Raw genomic sequence first — 19,832 nt, 5'->3', positions numbered from 1 at the left:
TCTTCTACTGGTTTCCCAGGCCACAGCAGACAACTGGATCGGAAGTGGAGCAGCCAGGACTCAAACCAGCACCCAGTGGGATTCTGGCGCTGCAGGCCAGGGCTTTAACCCACTGCGCCACAGTGCCAGCCCCATTGCACAAGTGTCTTAACCAACATCTAAACCACTCGGCCAAATACCCACCCCCAAAGCACAGTTTTTAAATAAATAAGTCATATTCGAAAGTCACGTTGTTCACGTAAATTGCTCAAGAAATGAAACTTGCAATCTTTGGACAAGACCAAAAATAGTCACATTTAGATGTGTAATAGAAGCCCCCAGCTGTGCGACACACCTCACAACACCACTTTTTTGTTTGGAATAATTTCGTCCGTGACAACAGCCCCTCACCTTGGCGCGTGTGAGCGTAAATGACCCGGGGAACCCTCAGCAAAGTCACTAAAGTCACCCCCCGACTTTCCCGACTCAACAAGCAGAGCCCTGCAGTGCCCCAGGCCCACTGAAGGCCCCGGCAAGGCGTGCGCTCCAGCCCTCGGGAGGAGGCTGCAGAGACCCCACCGCCTGCCCACCGCCCCAACCCACTCGGCTGCCGCCGGTCTGTCTGCGGGTTGGACCCTCGGCCCAAGGCGCCGTGAGTCTGCCCGCGCTGCCCTGGCGTGGAAGGCACTGGGAACGGAGGCAAACGGCTGACTCTGAGCTGCGTTTCCCCAAGTGCAGCGGGGACGCCACGCGTTCTCCCCCGGCTGCAGCGATCGGTAGTTCACTTGTTCTAATTTCAGATGAACCCTCCTGCTGCCGCCGCGGGGGCCGCCTCCTGCAAGGGGCGTCTCAGCTCAGGTTAGCTTCGGAGCTGACAGCCGGTCTGCAGCCATCCCTCCTGAGTGGGGACTCTCCCTTTCCAATTAGACGTGGAAACGAACCAAGTAATGGACTCTCATCCCCCGAGCCAGAATCGCAGCCTCACCGTCAAGACCAGGACGCTGAGCGACCACCTGCACCGTCTCCGTGGATCCAGAGCCCGGGGCCTCCCCTCCAGCCCCCCGTGGAGGGGCAGCTGCGCTGGGAGCGGAGGCAGGGAATTCGGGTCGCTCCGCAGTTGGATCGAGTAGGCCAGGCCTTGGTCATCATCCGAACGGCAAGCTCCTCTGGCCCTCTTCATACGCCCATGCACACACCCACAGCCATGCACACCCATATACACACCCACGTACACACATGCATTCAATACACACCCGCACACACATACCCACAATACACACCCACGTACACATACCCACAATACACACCCACGTACACACATACACTCAATACACACCCACGTACACACATGCACTCAATGCACACCCATGTACACACACACATACACACTCAAGACACACCCACACCCCATACCCACATCCATGTACACACACCCAATATACACCCACGTACACACACCCACACCCACATACACACACTCAATACACACCCACGTACACACATACCCACAATACACACCCACGTACACACACCCACACCCACATACACACACACATACACTCAAGACACACCCACACCCACATACCCACATCCACGTACACACACCCAATACACACCCACATACACACACCCACACCAACATACACACACACTCAATACACACCCATGTACACACACCCACACCAACATACACACACTCAATACACACCCATGTACACACACCCACACCCACATACAAGCACTCAATACACACCCACGTACACACACCCACACCAACACACACACACGCAATACACACCCACGTACACACACCCACACCCACATACACACATGCACTCAATAAACACACACACTTATACACACACCCAAGCACACGTACTCATACATATACACTCAATACACACACTCACCAACATATACACACACTCACACATTCGCACTCACATATCCAATCACGTAGACACACATTCACATCCACACTCACTCACACACCTACACACTCACCAACACACACACACATACCCACAGCCAATCACATACACACGTACTCACATTCACATACCTGAGCACACCTACCCCCACATACACCCATGCATACACACTCACACACACACATACACACATACTCAATACACACCCACACCCACATACACACACACTCAATACATGCACACACTCAATACATACACACACTCATACACACACACCCACACACCCAAGTACACGTACTCACACATACACACACTCAATACACACACTCACCAACATATACACACACTCACACATTCGCACTCACATATCCAATCACATAGACACACATTCACATCCACATACACACTCACCAACACACACACACATACCCACAGCCAGTCACATACACACTCACATACACACACTCACATACCTGTACACACCTACCCCCATACACCCCATGCACACACTCACACACACTCACACACACTTCATCAAAACAAACAAGCCTGCTGTTCCCCGTGGAAAGAACAGTGGGGGGGGGTCTTCAAAGACCACTCTCTGACGATGCGTATGATGAGCACGCTGGAATGAAAGGCTCCCAAAAAGCGCTCGCACCCTTGTACGCTCGCCTTCTGACTCCACTGTCCGCGCTCTCCCAGTCCCCTCGCGACCCTCCCGCCAGCAGGTGGGCGTCCGAGCCCCGGCTCCAGGCACAGGCCTCAGCAAGCCCCGGCCGCTCTGTCTGTGTCTGTGTTTCAATGCTGCACAGCACGGGGGCCGTCGGGAGGGTGCCCGGCCGGGGTGCACGAGAGCGTTCCACGGCCACGAGCAGGAGGTCAGGCCGGGGGCCGAGGGAGCTGGGGGCGCGAGGGGCTCCTCTGCACATGGGGCAGCGCTGCGTTCCTGCAGCCCCCGCCGTCCCCGGCAGGCCTCGTGCTCAGCCCCTTGAAATCTTGCAGAGACCAAGTGACACCCTGCCCGGGAGCAAACGTCAACAGTAATCGCCACGTGCCGGCGCGATGGCTGCTGCTGCCAACGCTGCGAAGAATTCCTCAATCCCAGCATGTGCTCGGTGCTGTCTCCAGTGCCCACGCTGCCCGGCGCGTCTGGATGGACAGACGGGCTGCAGACGGAGACAGCCACTCCAGGAGGAAGCAGGGACAGAAACCAGGCCTCGTGTGGGCGTGGACAGCTGGAGGCAAACCCTCGTCCGCCTGCGCGTGGTGGCTTCCAGCTGGTTTCTTCTCTGTGACCCTCTTTGGCCCCTTCAGTCGTAGGCTGGACAGAGACAACACAAACGTCTCCTCTATGCCAACCGCAGAGGACTCTGGGCCTCCGGCTTGTGGACCCCGTGTGCCCTGTGTCGTGAACAACACCTCCCTCGCTGCCCAAAGCACTGGCTTCCCACACAACAGGAAGAGGACAGCGAACCACAGAAGGGACATCGTGGATAAACTGGCCCCTCCCCGTTGGTGCCCCGGGAAGCCCCCGCAGGGCCTGAGGTCCCCCAGCACAATGTCGTGGGAAAGGAAGGACTTCGGGGTCAGCCGGGCTCACCCTGGTTCTCCCACTTGCAGGCTGTGTGACCTTGAGCCAGCGATTTGACCTCGAGAGTGTCGGTTTGCACAACTCTAACACATGAACAACACCTGCTCCGGAAGGTTCCATGAGAAACCCATGCGCGATAGGGGTGTGTTGCTTTACAGCATGAAATAACGTCTATTTCCTCCATACACCTCTCCTTGAACTGTAGGAGGAAAATTCTAGCAAAGGAGAGGTTTGAATAAAAGCTCTTAGAACAGTCCTGAACAGGGGACCAGCGCTGTGGTGTGGTGGATAAAGCCGCCATCTACAGTGCTGGCAGCCCATATGGGCGCTGGTTCATGTCCTGGCTGCTCCACTTCCTATCCAGTTTCCCGCTAATGTACCTGGGAAAGCAGCAGAGAAAGGTCCGGTTGCTTGGTCCCCTGCACCCACATGGGAGACCTGGAGAAGCTCCTGGCTCCTGGATTCAGTCTGGTCCAGCCCTGACCACGGTGACCAGCTGGGGAGTGAACCTGCAAATGGAAGATCTCTCTGTGTCTGTCGCTCTCTCCATAACTCAGCCTTTCCAATAAATAAATCTTTAAAAACAAAACAAAAGCCTTGAGCCACCTGCACTGAAGGCGTAGAAGTGGCTGGAGATGCTCCAAGCCCTCCCGCGAGGGAGCAGCGCTGTTCTACAGTGACCACGCCCCCCCAGAGCCGGAGTGCAGTAGCTCCAACCCAGGCAGAGCCCCCGCCCAACATCTGCCTGGCCTCCCTCGGCCACATCCCAGGATCTCTGATTCCTTTAGCCCCGGGCCAGCGACCACCTTGGAAAGGCTCCAAGAGGGAAGGGCTGTATTGGAGGCGGCAGCACAGCACCCCCCAGCGGCCCCCTCCCTCCCCCCAGGGGGTCCCCCCTGCCGGCTCAGGGGCTGCCGCCCGGAGCTCCAGGGACCCTGGGGAGTTCAGCATCGCCATCGCTGCCCCTTGGTTTCCGTTACCGTGGTCAACCACAGTCCAAAAGTGTTCAACGGAAAATTCCAGAACTCTGTCTTAAATAGCATTTATGGCCAGCACACGTTGTGATAGCTCTGGTTTGTCATTGGCTATTGTCGCTAGTCTCTTCACTGTGCCTAATTTGGAACGCAGCCGTCATCAGAGGCGTGTATGCCCAGGGCAAAACACAGGCTATGTTGGGCTTGGAGCTGGCCGAGGGTCTCGGCATCTGCTGGAATCTTGGGGTGACCCCTCATAAAGGGGTGCTACTGTGTTTCCAGGTCCCAAACCGCAGACTCAGATGGAGCCCAGAGCAGGAGGGGCAGCAGGGGTGGGGCCAGGCGCCTCTCCCAGCCCAGCATAGGCTGACGTCTGCCCAGGGCGGCTCCCGGGGCGCAGCCGCCGGATCACGCCGTGGGGACTGAGGGGGCCCGGCAGGCACCCACGGCAGCAGGAAGCCTGTAGCACCAGCTGCTGCACCAAGCCACAGGAGGCAGAGCTGACAGGCGCTTCTGCGAGGGAGGGGGCATGAGGCTCTCGGGGTGCGGGGAGAGATCGCGCCTGACGGGCCTCCCGGCCTTGCAGAAGGGACGGCTGGACGTGGGGTGCAGCTGGCAGGGCGAGGTGGGGGCGTGGGGTGCAGACAGCGCCGAGGAACTAAACACCTCTGGTCCTGCGGGCCGCGGGGGTGGTGAGCTTTGGGCGTGAAGGAAGGCGACATCTGGATTCAAGGATCACCCGAACCCTGCGGGCGGCCCAGAGTTGGGGGCCGCTCAGTGGTGACCAGGCCCAGGTGTGGCCCCTCCTTAACAAGCAGGCCACCCTGGCGGCTTCTCCCACGGCCGGGAGCAGGTGTATCCCCCGGGGGGCTCCAGGCCGGGGCGTGAGAGGACAAGGGGGCACTTTGTCTTCCAGGAACCACAGCCGGGTCTCAGGTGCCGGCCCCCACGCCACATTCTCGGGGAGCCTTCCAGCTCCCACGCCCACACCCCACTGCGGCAGCCGGCTCGCTGAACTTGCAGGTTGCCGCGTCCGTGTCTCCGAGGGGTGCGACTCGGTGGCTTTTTTTTTTTTTTTTTTTTTTTGACAGGCAGAGTTAGACAGTGAGAGAGAGAGACAGAGAGAAAGGTCTTCCTTCCGTTGGTTCACCCCCCAATGGCCACCACAGCAGGAGCTCCAAAGCCAGGTGCTTCCTCCTGGTCTCCCATGGGGTGCAGGGCCCAAGCACCTGGGCCATCCTCCACTGCCTTCCCGGGCCACAGCAGAGAGCTGGCCTGGAAGAGGGGCAACCGGGACAGAATCCGGCGCCCCGACCAGGACTAGAACCCTGGGTGCCGGTGCCGCAGGCGGAGGATTAGCCTAGTGAGCTGGCGGCTTTTAACACCTCCAGCGCCCTGCGTGGCCACCAGCCCCATCTACGTGCAGCTCGGCTTCATCCCCGACAGCAGTGACTCCCCGGGCCCCCTCCGCCCAGCCCCTGGCAGCCGGGATCTCCCTGCTGCTGTCTCGCGGGACACCCACCCACGCAGGCTCAGACGCCGGAGGCCTTCCCTGGCTGACTGCTCCCGCTCAAAGCAGCGCTTTCGCTGTGCCGTGTGTTGGTGCCTCATTCCCTTTAGGACTACTTTAGACAAGCCACACTCCGCTTCATAGTTGGTGAACACTTGTGTGCCCGTGTGTGCTTCAGTACCTGATTTCCATCCTCCGGGGTGCGGAACTAGAAGTGAAATTGCTGGGTCCCCTGGGGGTTCCATCTGGACTTGCTAACAAGCTGTTTTCCATGCTCCTCCTCCTCCAGGCAGCCTTCCCTGATGTCCCCAGTCCACACTGACTTTGTGAAACTCCTGCAGCACTCCAGGGAACACCACCCGGCTCAAGCCTCAGTCCCAGACTGCTTTGGTTCATGCTCTAAAGGGATGGATCGCCAAGTGGCTTTAAACTCTGGAACTGTCAGGAGTGACTTCTCTCTCACTTAAAAACCCCAGAGCCCTACGGGTTGGATTTAAGTCAGACCTCCTCCCCATTCACCTTGAAGAAGCTGCATTCGAAGAACCCGGAACTTGGAAGCAGAAGCTCGGGCCCACGGGCTGCCTCTGCCGCTTCACCCCAGGCCCAGGCAACCAGGCGCTGACCTGAGCTTCAGGCCCCCAGCAGCCCCAGGGCCACGCCGACTCTGCAGGGAGGCCCACGCTTTGGTGCGTCTGCGTCTCACTCCAGGAGCCGAGACGCTCAGCTCCTGCCGCCTCCCGCGGCCATGCTGGATTTCTGGGCAACGCTGGCTTTCAACAGGAAGGAAGGCCTCTCGCGTGCCACCCTGAACCCTCCAGCTACCCAGATGCCTTCGGGAGGGGACGGTGAGCTAGGACTGCAGGCTGCCGATGGACCCTCCCCCTGCCCACTGCCACCTGCTGAGCCGGTGAGTTGGGCTGGGCCCCAGGCGTGCGCGTTGTTAAGTCCCCCCCCCCCGCCCCCGACACCCGGCGGCTCTGGGCTGCAGGCAGAGTTGAGAAGCTCTGAGCAAGCGTTGCCCCGTTGGTGCGCCCACGGGTTTGTCCGTAGGGTATTTTCTGAGCGCATACTACAGGCAAGCACAGTGTCGGAGGAGGAACAAAGAGAGGAGTGAGTGATGGGCACAGTCACAGCAGAAGGAGGGAGGTCCCACCCACCTGCGCCCCTGTCCTCTGTCAGGTCAATGTCTTCCTGCTGCTCAGCTCCCACCGCAGGACTCTCACGAGTGGGGTCTGGGGACCGGACATGACCCATCGTCCCTCTGCAACACTGCAGACAGAACGCGCCTGCCCCACACGCGGGGCTCAAGCCTCCGGGGCCAAGGAAAGCAGAGCTTTGAAAGACACGATCACCTCGCTCGCCCCGAGCACAGCCCACGCCACCAGGATCAGAGAGGTCGAGGGCCTCGACACCGTGTGGCCGCATCGAGATCTCGTGATCCACATGGTCTCTGGGCACCTGCTACTGACCCCGGCCCTGGGCTCATCCACCTGTTCCACGGCAGGAAGACGGCTGCCATCATTGTCTCCATGTCCGGTGCTGCCCGGGTAGGGGCTGTGTGTGCCGGGGCCCCCTCGTCCTCCGCACCAGGCGGGTCTTCCTCCATCATCCAGCAGGAAGCAAGGCTCAGAGGAAGTGCAGGGCCTGGGGGGCCGCGGCCGTCCTGGGGCCAGGCTGTGCTGGCCTGCGCGCAGAGCCACGTGGAGTTCTCGCCGCGTGACCCTCCCCACTCTGGGGAGAGTCTGTCTTGTAGTCCCTGTCCCTTGCGCCTTGCACCCTGCCTGGCCGCTCACTGAGTTGGCCGAAGGGAGCCGCACCTGTCACGGCGGATCGCTGCGTGCCTGCTTCCCACCTGGCTCTGTTAGCAGCGTCTGGGCCCACGCGACAGGGACCAGGCCTGGTCTCCCACCTCAGGCCCCCAGCAGCAGCCCCGCCAGGCCCTCAGCAAACCGCCGTTGGACGGGTAAATGGACGGATGCATGACTCCGTGGAGATTCGGGGTTCGAGGCCAGAACCCTGGCTGTCTCAGGTCACCAAATGATTTGGAGATCTCCAAAAAAAAAGGGTGGGGGGAGTCAGACACCACCCCAGGGAGAGAGGCAGATGCTTCAGGGGAACGAGGCCGGCAGGAGCCAGAGGGGGAAGCCTGGAGGCCAAAGGCCCCCCATTTCCTTTCTTGGCCACAGCTTGTCAGCCGCACACCTGGGCCAGGCGCTGGGTTAGCTGGGAGGCAGGTGCGAGGTCCAGCGTGCGGCAGGCTGCGTGGGGAGCTCCCGGCCTGCGCTGCCCACCCCTGGGCCCGGTGAGCCGGATGCTCCCTCACTCTGTGGTCTCCGCGCTCCGTCTTTGTGGTACTGGTTCTCTGTCCTTTATGCGCCCAGTTTCAAGGTTATGCTCAAAGTCATCAGGAGAGACAAAGCAGGACACCGGGCGCACTGGCGCTGTCCCTTTCACAGAGATCACAGGTGCGTGACCCTTCCCCTCTGCACAGAAAGCCGTTGCCATGGGAACCACCTTGGATGCCAACTTGACAACAAGTGACATTCAAATCGAGAGGGACATTGACCTGACCCTCCCACCCCCCGCCACACACACACACACACACACACACACACACCATCCCACACGCCCGTTAAGTGCCAGGGGAGAGGGCACGAAAGGATCTCCTTTTCTCTACGGGAGCACCTGCCCATCCATATTCATTAAGTGAGGATGACGGAGATGAGACTTTCACTCCCATTCTCTACCCGAGGTGGAGGGAAAATGCGAGGACGGCCGGGCTCTGCGCTCCCCAGGGCTCTGTGCTCCCCAAGGGCCCGGGCGGACCAAGGGCCCCCCACGGAACGAGGCAGCCGCTAGCCAGAGAGGAGGAGAGAAGCAGTTATGCCTCAGAGGACGCCTGTCCGGATTGCTCTCTGCGTCTTTCACCACGTCCAGTGCCAGGTCTCGCCCAGGACACCTACGTGGTCGAGGCCGGGGGCCCAGGAGCCACGAGGGATTTTTACTCTTGGAAGTCCACGGTTGAGACGCCCACGTCCGCCCCAGATGAATGCAGCCCGGGTTCGAGTCTCAGCCCCAGCGCCCCGCTCTGGCCTCCTGCCGACGCAGACCCCAGAAGCCATTGAAAGCTCAAGTAATGGGGTTCCTGCCGTTCACCTGGGACACCTGGATTGAGTTCCTGGCGCCCAGCTTCAGCTTACCCCATGGTGGGCACTTGAAGAATGAACCAGAGAAGGGGAGCTTCTCTCTCTCTCTCTCTCTGCCTCTCAAAATTTAAAATAAAAAGACTTTTCTCTGACATTTGAAAATCACAGAAATAGCTTTCCCTGAACGTCTCGGCATTGTCCATGACCGTGGCTGTGTGGCAGTAACCGAGAGGGGGCGGTGACCCCAGGGGCCAGGCGGCCAGCGCAGACTGCAGAGTCTCCCCTGGGCACCCAGGCACAGCACCCCGAGCCTGAATAGATTTGGGGAGCTCACAACACTTGTTTCATTTTCATTTACTTTAAAACCAGAAGAATGGGACTGGTGCTGTGGCATGGTGGGCTAAGCCTCTGCCTGCAGTGCCAGCATCCCATATGGGCGCCGGTTCAAGTCCTGGCTGCTCCATTTCTGATCCAGCTCTCTGCAATGGGCTGGGAAAGCAGTAGAAGATGGCCCAAGTCCTTGGGTCCCTGCACCCCCATGGGAGACCTGACATAAATTCCTGGCTCCTGGCTTCAGAGCGGCGCAGCTCTGACCATTGCAGCCATCTGGGGATTGAACCAGCGATAGAAGACTTCTCTCTCTCTCTCTCTCTCTCTTTCTCTACCTCTGCCTCCCCGTAACTCTGCCTTTCAAATAAATAAATCTTTTTTAAAATAGAAGAAACCACAAATATAATAATGCGAATGAATTCAGGAGGGGCTCATTGGCATCTTTATTGTAAAATATCATTGTTAATATTTTCTGATGGAGGAAGTGACCCCAGAAAGCCCAAGTACCTGGGACGCGTGGAGGTCACGGGTGGCCCAGATGTGAGTCGAGTGTTTGAATCTTTGGGCCTTTGCCAAAAGGAGGACTCGGGGACCCCAAGTGCTGGTGCCTTTGAGACCTGCTGGGTGACCTTCAGCGCCCGCCCCCAGACTGCTGGCCCCAGCTCCCGACCTGCCAGCCTCTCACCTGTGTGCACCTGCGACCCCTGGACCTTCCAGGAGCTGTGGCTGCTCCCAGCCCCACTCCGCAAGGGCTGCTGCAAGGCTGGGGGCTACAGTGACTCTCACACTCGGCCAGGGGACCGGGCACCTCCAAATAGCTCGCTCAGGTGCCCAGGAGGCACGGCAACCCCTGCTGTGCAGCCAACTGGGCACCGGACCTACCATCCATGGGAGACTTGCAGCGGGATCGGGCGCAGGGGAGGGAAAGCCCCGGAAGTCCCACCCTAGCGGTTCCAGGGGGCAGGGGCAGGTGAAGGGAACGGCCACCGCCTCACACCACGGGGTCACGCGGGCCCCACACCAGGGGGCCACGCGGGCCCTGCCGCATCTGGAAGCTGCTGCCTTGTAATCTCTACATAACCTTTGCAGCAAGCCTGCATATTTCACCTTCCAGGCGAACACTCCCATTTTTTTGTGTCATTCCAATTTCATTTCCTGGGCTGTGTGGACTGCGGGCTCAGCAGTGGCTCCGGTCTGAAGTGACTCCTGGGACCTCCTCACTGTTCTATATGCAAATGGCCTTGCACCTGGGCAGCCCGGCGCGCAGACAGTTTAGTTATGCAAATCTGATTGATGGAGAGCATATTGCAGGAGCGTGTGCAGGCCTGGGACACCGGCAGCCATATTTCACTGGCTAAATTCCCGAAGAAGGGGGAAGAATTAAATGCCAGGCATTTTGATGCATATTCCCTTTCAACCCCTGTAGTGCAATAGTGTTTATTTCTGAATGTGTTCAACACTCGGGTTAGACGTTGCTAATGCAATTTTTGCGTGCGGGGTGTGTTACTGCTGAATTAACAGAAGGCTTGTTTTCGGTGTAAAAAGCCAGTTGCAGTGATGTCACAGGCACAATAGGTCTGTCAGTCGATTTGAAATAATTCCCCAGGCAAATGCAGCAAAGGCAGTGCTAAAAAATAATTAGGTCCTTCGGCCTCAAAATGCTCACCCAAGTGGAGGGAGTAGCGTTCAGTTCCTCCGACTTTATATTCTCTCCTGCAACAAAAGGTAAAAATAAACCAGAGGACCACTAGGTACACATCATCATCCCGTGGCCAAAGCACGCGTCTGGTTCCCAGACCCAGGGTCAGAAGGGGAGAGATGGAGCTGGGGCAGCGGCTGCCTCCTTGGAGAAAATAAATCACTTTTTTTTTAAAAATCCAGATCTTCTTCAATCTGCTTAAAATAATAAATTCCGCATCAGACGTCGCGTCCGTGCACGATGAAGTCTGTGACTCCAGGGGCCTCAGAACTGGCCTCGTTTGCTATTTGGCCTTCTCTTTATTGATTTATAATCACTGATAAATAAGATACACCTTCAGGACAGACCACGGCCGCGAGAGAAACAGAGAGAGATGTTTGCCGTCTTTCCCAAGCCCCGCCCCACTTTCCATGCATCAAAATCTTAAATAAATCAACGTGACGTGGAGCAGGGGATGGGAGGATGGTGGAGAAGGAGAGAGTAAATTTTGCTTGGTTTCTCAGCCGCTACCAACGGAGCCACGGAGAGGTTTTACAAGCTGAAAATCCCCGAGAGAGGAGTCAGGAGGGGGTGTGACTGGGGCCGGGCGCTGCGTGGATGGAGCAGAGGGGCCCCACAGTCAAAGCTGGCACACGCGTGCGGCTGCTCCCTCCTCCCCGCGTGCCAGCCTCTTGCCCTTGGCCTTGGACGAGTGTGCACTGTGCTATCTCAGGTGCTCGGCGAACGCGTCCTGTACGTGGGGACCTCCACACACAGAGTCTCCGGGTTTACTGCAGGCAATGGAGAGGACTGAGACTTCAAGGAGCACTTGGTGGCCGGGTTGTGCCAGGAGTCAGTGCCGCAGCACAAATCCTTTGTTTTCCCCCAGTCTGGCTTTGTCACCGCCTGCCCCTCTCCCCTGGGTGCCATGCACACACACTCACATATACCTGTGTATTTGCATGCACACACACCATGCACACACACGTGTGCACATGCTCACAAAACCACAGACATTGCATGTTCACCGGCACAGCTCCACCCTTCTTAAAAAATGACCGTCTGACAGGCAAAGCCCAGCCAGAGGGTCAGACACCGAGGACCCCAGGAAAGGTCAAGTTTAATCTCTCCCCACGATGGCCCAGGGCACCCCTCCCACCACGGACTAACAAAAGGGCCCCGGCACTTTGACTGACAGAATTCTTAATTGTATCCACTCATTCATGACAATTTGATTAAAATATTACGCCAAAGTCTCACCCCCTGTTTGCTTCGATCCTCCAAATCTAATTTTGAATTTTCAGAAAGGAGATTACCTCCACAAGCATGACTGGGATGCTATTAACTTCTACTTAATCTTTATTACTGATGTGAATTTAACATATGTACAGCTTCGCTCTGCTCCCGTAGTTTCCCTCCTGAAAGTGGCCGTGGCAGTACACAGGCGGCGGGCATTCCTCTCCATGTCGATTTCTGGCTGAGTCCTGCTCTCGCCCCACGGGGAGGGGCAGTCGCGACCCTGTTGGCACCCCAGGTGCCCCACCCTCTCCTCTGTACCGAGCACCTGCCGGCAGCCGCCGCCTTGCCAACTCGGAGGTGTGCAGCCGCTGCCCGCTGTCTGCATCCAGGGCGACCCTCAAATGCTAACCAGCCTCCAGGAGGGCTTGTGCAGAAGAGACCAGGAGATCTGGAAGGCTCCAGGGGCCAAGGCCTGGCCCCCGGCTTCAGAGCCGCACAGGAGCAAATCCGCAATGTGGGTGTGCAACCAGGGAGGGCGCTGTGCTGCACAGGTGTGTCCTCTCTCGTGCTTGGAGGCTCCTCTTCCCTCTGGATACGTCTTTCCTCGTCACACACGGGTCCTGTGCAGGGACCGCATCCAGGATGTGAAGGCTCGGAGGAGTCTGGAACCAGAGCCATGGTTACACACTGGCTGGGGAGTGGGGGGCAGGCATCAAGGGGTGAAGCAAACAGGGCTGCAAACGGGTCGACACGTGGAGACCCCAAGAGCTTGGACAGGCCCCTGCACAGGGCTGAGAGGGGGCTCGACGGAGAGAAAGGCGTCCCTTTCACAAGATGAACTGGGGAGCCATCCTGGAAGAGGCGAGGCCCCTGGGGGAAGAGCTGCATCCAAGGTGGGCGGCTGGGGCAGCTGGATCCACATCTGGAAGCATCCAGTGCTCTCAACAGAGTGCACGTGGTGGGTGGGGGAGGGGCTGAGCCAGGGACCCCGGGACACAGAGGCCCCTGTCGGCTCCTCGGTGCCTGGAATGGCAGCTGGCTCCCAGGGTGTTTAGCCATAAACACCTTCTGCCTGAACAAGTGTGTGGACAAAGTTGAGAGGGGTCGGGTGGGCAAGGAAGATGCTGGGAGGACAGGCGGGGCTTAAATCCCCCCACCCCCTGAGGCCCAGGGAGCTGCTGGGAAAATGTGGCGTCCGTTTAGGTCACGGTAGGAACAGGTGCACACTTCAGCTGAATGATTTGACAAAGAGACGCTTTAGAGACGTATGGACAGAATTTAGAGAGGCCATGAGGGACAGTGCCAGGCTCGGGGCTCGCAACACAAGCCAGATCCTGGACGCCCGTGGACAGACAGTGGCTAAGAAGGACACCTGGCCCGAGCCGCGGTCTCCCGGGGAAGGGCAGGGCAACAAAGGCCTCATCGCCCGCTTCTCCCTCCCTCCTATCTCCTCCAGGGCTCCCGCGGACCAAACCCAGCCAGATCCGGGGGGCCTGACAAAGCCCGTGATAAAGTCCAGGCAGGTTGGTTGCTGGGCCCCTGAGTAGGGGGAGAAGGAGGGAGAGGGGTCCGAGGGGTGGACGTGGAGGACTTAAACTTGACAGTGACCTGTAGGAAAGTCCGTGCAAGGCAGGTGGCTCTGTTACGGGAGCCGGAGCTGAGCAGTGAGGAGCTGGGCTCCCTTGCTGGTGGTCTCGCTCCAGCCAGAAAGAAGACAGAAGGACCCCAAATCTCCCCGACATGAAGGGGAGCTGTTAGCACCTGGTGACGTGGGCGCTGAGTTCCCGCCACAGACGCCCATGGCACAAACAGGCGCCCGTGGCACAAACACAGACGCCCATGGCACAAACAGAGCCCATGGAAACACTTCCCCATCCCTGTGCACAGAGATTTAACCTGCAGCGCCCCCGACCACCCCAGGGGCCTCGCGACTCCCAGTCCTCAAATGCCCCAGGTGGGTTTGAGGCTCACGTTCATTCTCCTGTGAAAACTACACTTCCCAGCCTCCCTTGCAGCTGGCTGTGGCCATGTGAGTCAGGAAGGGAAGTGACGTGTGCAGCCTGCGGCCCCACCTTTAGGAAGTGGGGTTGTGTCTTCTTCCCTTTCCCACTCAGGGACGTGCAGGTGGGGTGGGGGAGCGAGCAGGGGGCGGGGGGCAGAGCCACAAGACGGAAGGCGCTGGGGTCGCTGGCACCGCACAGGCACCGTGCCAGCCCTCAGTAAACGTCTCTGTCTGAGCCATCCTAACGGATTTTACTAACAGAAAAATGAGCTTTTCTCTTAACTGATGCACGTGCCACCGATGTGGTGCCTACTGCCTGGCGAGGCCGCGATTCAACTCGGGCTCAGACAGTACCACGCCCCGTGCAACATGAACTCATAAATCGGGCACCCTAGTAGCCAACAGCAAATTGGAGCAATTGTGACAAGAGGCTGCACTCAAAGAGATTTGAACCTCGCGAGTTGTTTACACCCGGAGTTCCCCGTGGTGACTGCAGGAACGGAAGCTGTGGCAGCGCCAGGGGACGTCGCCGGTGCTCCTTCTTCTACGAGGGGTCTTCAAAAAAGGCCGTGGGAAGCGCGCACTGGAAAACGGCTGCGCCCGGGTTTCAAGCTCTCTGCTCCCAAGCCCAGTCCTCTTTTCACCCCGTTTTGCACGAGCTCCGGGAAGCAGCCTCGTACCCGGGCAGCTGCCGCCACAAGATTGGCTCTGCGGCAGCCCTGCAGGGCTGTGACGGAGGGGAGGGAAGCCCAGGCAGGCTCTTGCAGCCGCTGCCCAGCGGTGGCACCGGCGCTCCCATTCCCCTTGTCACCGGCCACTGTTGACGTCCACAAGAAGTGCACTCTCACCCCAACAACGACAGCACGCATGTCCGTCCAGCCGCTGCACCTGCCGCGGCCAGCCCTGGGCCAGGCTCGGGGGCTCTGTCATCGTGGGCTCGTCCCCAGGAAAGGATCCATGTCTGGTGTCCAGGGGACACAGTGCATCGGGAATCAGGGACTCGAGGTTTTGACCCCAAAGTTAAGCCAAGCCCAGGGGGAGCAGAGGACTTCTCTGGAGTCCCAGAGACTGCCCAGAGGCCAGAACAAGGCAGGCAATGCTTGTTGGATAGGACGAGGAGTGATGGTCGTGGGAGTTCACTCAGTCACTCATCAAACAGCAGTGGAGCACCCACCAGGTGCCCAGCCCTGTGCAGGGCCCGGGGTGCTTGGCCCTGGCGTTTCTCCCCCAAGATCAGAGGAAACAGGTAACTCTAGGGGGGAAACTGCCGGGTGTTGTTTCCAGATCCACCTGTGAGCGGCCGATTTGCCAGAATGCCACCAGCACTGCCAGAAGCAACCGGAACCAGAACCAAGGTTTTTCGTTCACTTTTGACGCGTGTCTCTCGTTGAGTGCACGTGCCTCGCGGGAGACCTGCTGATGAGGGGCTTCTCGCAGACAGCAAACAGGGGCTCAGTCGCAACCTATAATACCGGCGTCCGCATAAGCTGCTCCGTTCCGAGCCAGCCGATGCGCATGGGAAGGCAGCGGCAGGTGGCCCACTTGGGCCCCTGCACCCACGTGGGAGACCAGGAAGAAGCTCCTGGCTCCTCGCTTCATTCTGGCCCAGCCCTGGCCATTGCAGCCATTTGGGGAGTGAACCAGCAGATGAAAGATCTCCTCTCTCTCTCTCTCTCTCTCTCTCTCTTACTCTGACATTCAAATGAATAAAATAAATCTTTTTAAAAATATGCAGACATTAAACAGGTGTCTGGAGAGAACGTTCTCAAAAGTAAAGGAGTGGCTGGCGTCGCAGCTCACTAGGCTAATCCTCCGCCTTGCGGCGCCAGCACACCGGGTTCTAGTCCCAGTCGGGGCACCGGATTCTGTCCCGGTTGCCCCTCTTCCAGGCCAGCTCTCTGCTGTGGCCAGGGAGTGCAGTGGAGGATGGCCCAAGTGCTTGGGCCCTGCACCCCATGGGAGACCAGGAGAAGCACCTGGCTCCTGGCTTCGGATCAGCGCGGTGCACCGGCTGCAGTGCGCCGGCTGCAGCGCACCGGCCGTGGTGGCCATTGGAGGGTGAACCAACGGCAAAGGATGACCTTTCTGTCTCTCTCACTGTCCACTCTGCCTGTCAAAAAAAAAAAAAAAGTAAAGGAGTATGAGAGCGCCACACTTTCCTCTTCGTGGTTCTTCTGCACTTGGCCAGCGTCCAGTCCATTCTGCCCCTCTCTCAGTGGGGCTGCGGCAGGGCACTGGTCAGCCTCCGGGACGTCCCAGGGGGCCGCTGCCTCTGTCCGCAGATCCGGGCTCGCCTCTTGGCTCTGGTCTCAGCCCGGGACACTCAGACCCCTGAGTGGCCCTGCAGGGAGGGACATGGCCGGAAACAAGAAGGTCTTGTCCACCCCCAGGGCTTCCCCCCCCAGGGCCATCCAGAAACCCAGAGCATTGGCAAGCGGTCAGGCAGGACAGGGACCTGTCCAAACCAACCCCTGCCTCTGGGCCGAGCAGGGCCCCACTGCCCCTCACCCAGCCAGGCATTGACCCTGAAGCTACTGAGTCAAGGGGAGACCCCCTGGGGGGCAGGGGGCAGTCCCTTCAGTGGCAGGACATCCAGGCGGGGCGCCGCTGGGCTGGGCAGGAGCTCGCCTTCCCCCAGGGGCGTCCCCAAGGCCGACAGCATGACAGAGTGGGTGACTGGAGCCATCCGTTATGGCCAGGCAGGTCCCCGAGCTCCGGCATGGGAGTCAGTTCCTGAGGCTGTGGTATTAAACTGCACACACTCTGTGGCTCCAGGCACAGCAGCCAGCTCCCAGAGCGCGGCAGGCGGCTCCGTGCTCCCCGCCATCCCGGGCCTCCGAGGCCGCCATGTCCTGGGCTTGCTGCTCCTTCCTTGGGCCACTGCATCCTCTCATCCCGCCCGTTCCCTTCCTGGCTCCGCTGGGTACCAAGTCTCCCCTCTCTGCGCAAGGGTCCTGTGGTCACGCTGGACTCCCTGGATAGTTGAGGATATCCCCCTCCCTCCTTAAGGGAGTCAGAGCGGCACTGTGCCTCTGGCCCTCATTCCAAGAATGAGCCCTGGGCACCTTTGGGGGTATGGTGAGTGAACCCCCTGGGCAGCTGAGATCGCCCCCTCTCAGCGTGCTCCTGCCCCAGGGCACATGCCTCTCCCACTACGGGTATAGCTCTTCCTCCAGACCACGGCCTGCGTTGCCCTCTCCCTTCACTCAGGTCTCCACTTGCACACGTCTCCTCGGGGAGGCCCCCCCAGGGACCCCACCAGACACTGCAGCCCTGGCTGTGGGCGTTTGGCATGGTGGTGAGGACGCCAGCTGGGCTGCCCACATCCACATCCCAGTGCCTGGGTTCGAGGCCCAGCTCTGCTTCTGAAGCAGCTTCCTGCCTCTGGGAGGTAGCAGGTGGTGGCTCAAGCCGTTGGGTTTCTGCCGCCCACACGGGAGACCCTGGCTCAGCTTGGCGCAGCCCCAACGGTTGCAGGCGTTTGGTGAGTGAGCCAGTAGTTGGAAGATCTCTCTGTGGCTGCCTCTGCGTCTCCATCCCTCTGCCTTTCAAATAAAAAAAATCCATACATTTTTTAAAGCAAGTAAAATGGGCCTCTCCTCTGGAGTAGCGTCTCTACACCACCTTGCCTTTGTTTGCGACCCTCACAGCGCGGATTGGTGCCTGACATCAAGTGATGTCTGCATTTTCTACCCATTTTTCTGGCGAGACTGTGAGCCCACAGAGCCAGGGCTTGGCCACTTTACAGCAGCAGACACACAGTGGAAATTCAATACCAGCGTCACATATGGGCGCCAGTTCAAGTCCTGGCTGCTCCACTTCTGATCCAGCTCCCTGATATCGAGCCTGGAAAGGCAGCAGAAGACGGCCCGAGTGCTGGGGCCCCGCACCCACGTGGGAGACCCGGACGAAGCTCCTGGCTCCTGGTTCCTGGCTTCAACCTGGCCCAACCTCGATCATTGCAAGGAGTGAGCCAGCAGATGGAAGATCTCTCTCTCTCTCTCTCTCTTCTCTCTCCCTCCTTCTCCCCTCCTCCCTTCCTCTCTCTCTCCCTCTTTCTCTATCTCTCTCTGCAGTTCTTTCAAATAAAAACAAATGAATCTTTTTTAAAAAAAGAAACTCAGTAGCTGTTTGTTGAATTAGTGCAGTGTGGAGATATTTATGAAAACAACCTTGTAGGCTTTTCTAAGCTCAAATGAGACAGAAAACATAACAGAGTTTTGCAAACCATGAATTCCTGGGCCCCAGGCCTCAGCAAGCATGTTTTTCGAGTGTCTGCTACAAGCCAGGGGCTGTATAAGACATTGCAGACACAGAAGTAAAAGGAGAAAAGTCCTCGATCCCCTGGAGCTTGAAGCCAGAATCAGGAGGAACATGGAGAATGGAATTAAAACACAATGCAAGCAGTGATCAAATTACCGATTGCCACTTGCTTGGAGCAAGGGCTCAGCTGGGCGCCTCTTCTGCTCCACGGGGGCTGCCGGGTGGTATTTGGCAGGCGTCTAGGTGGTCCAAAGGGTCGGACAGTTTTGTCTCCATGTGTGGTTCATGGGCAGAGACAGCCAGAGGCTGAACTCAGCTGAGGTCCTCTCCCCTTCCTTCAAGCCTCTCCACGTGATCTCCCACGGCGCTCAGGGCTCCGGAACACCACGCAGAAGCTTCCCGTCCCCTGGCCCAGTGCAGTGCCCACGCTGGCCCAGGTGCGGCAGGAGCAGCAGCAGAGGGCAGCTGCCCCCCGCAGTCCACCGCAGACACCATAAAGGAGAAGAACGGAGTAGTGTTGCCCCCAGAGGGCCAGGTGTCTACCAGGGAGGTGGGGCAGGTGCTGCGGAAGTGCGGGCAGGAGTGGCCAGGGGACCCAGGCGGAGGGCAGGTCTTCCTGGTAGAGAAAATGCTCCAGGTGGAGTGAGGGGAGGAGCTAGAAGGAGCCCAAGAGGGTGGGCAGGAGGGGCAGGGGCCAGGGCCCATGCAGCGCCTCAGTTTCCCCATCAGCACAGTGTGGTAACAATCTTAATCCACCATGCAGTGTTAATCCACAGGGAGAATTTAGAACGAAGCCTACTTTGCCATGGGCACACTTAATAACTTTAGCTGTTGGTAATATTACCTGAAGTTTTTTTTTTTTTTATTTTTCAAGATTACTTTTGCTAAAACACATGGGAAGGGGATCCCAGGGGGCGTGGGCTGGCCTCGCCATCCCCAGCCTGCTGCCGTCCCACGTGTCCTTGGGCCCTGTGCTGAGCCCCTCTCTGCTTGTCTTTATCACTACTGTGACTCCAGACTTGGGGACGTTAGATTCTTCCTTCCATGTGCACTGTCCTGAGTCCTTCAAGGGCGGTCGGTGCCAAAGCTCTGGGACAGGAAGTGCCCACTCAAGGTCACACAGGCCAGTGTGACTCCCAAGTCCTACTCCTTTTTTTTTAAGATTTATTTTATTTATTTGAAAGACAGA

Source organism: Oryctolagus cuniculus, chromosome 20, assembly GCF_051225735.1.
Source record: "Oryctolagus cuniculus isolate XC-2025 breed Fujian yellow rabbit chromosome 20, ASM5122573v1, whole genome shotgun sequence".
Classification (NCBI taxonomy): Eukaryota; Metazoa; Chordata; class Mammalia; order Lagomorpha; family Leporidae; genus Oryctolagus; species Oryctolagus cuniculus.
Note: the sequence above shows the minus strand (reverse complement) of the source record.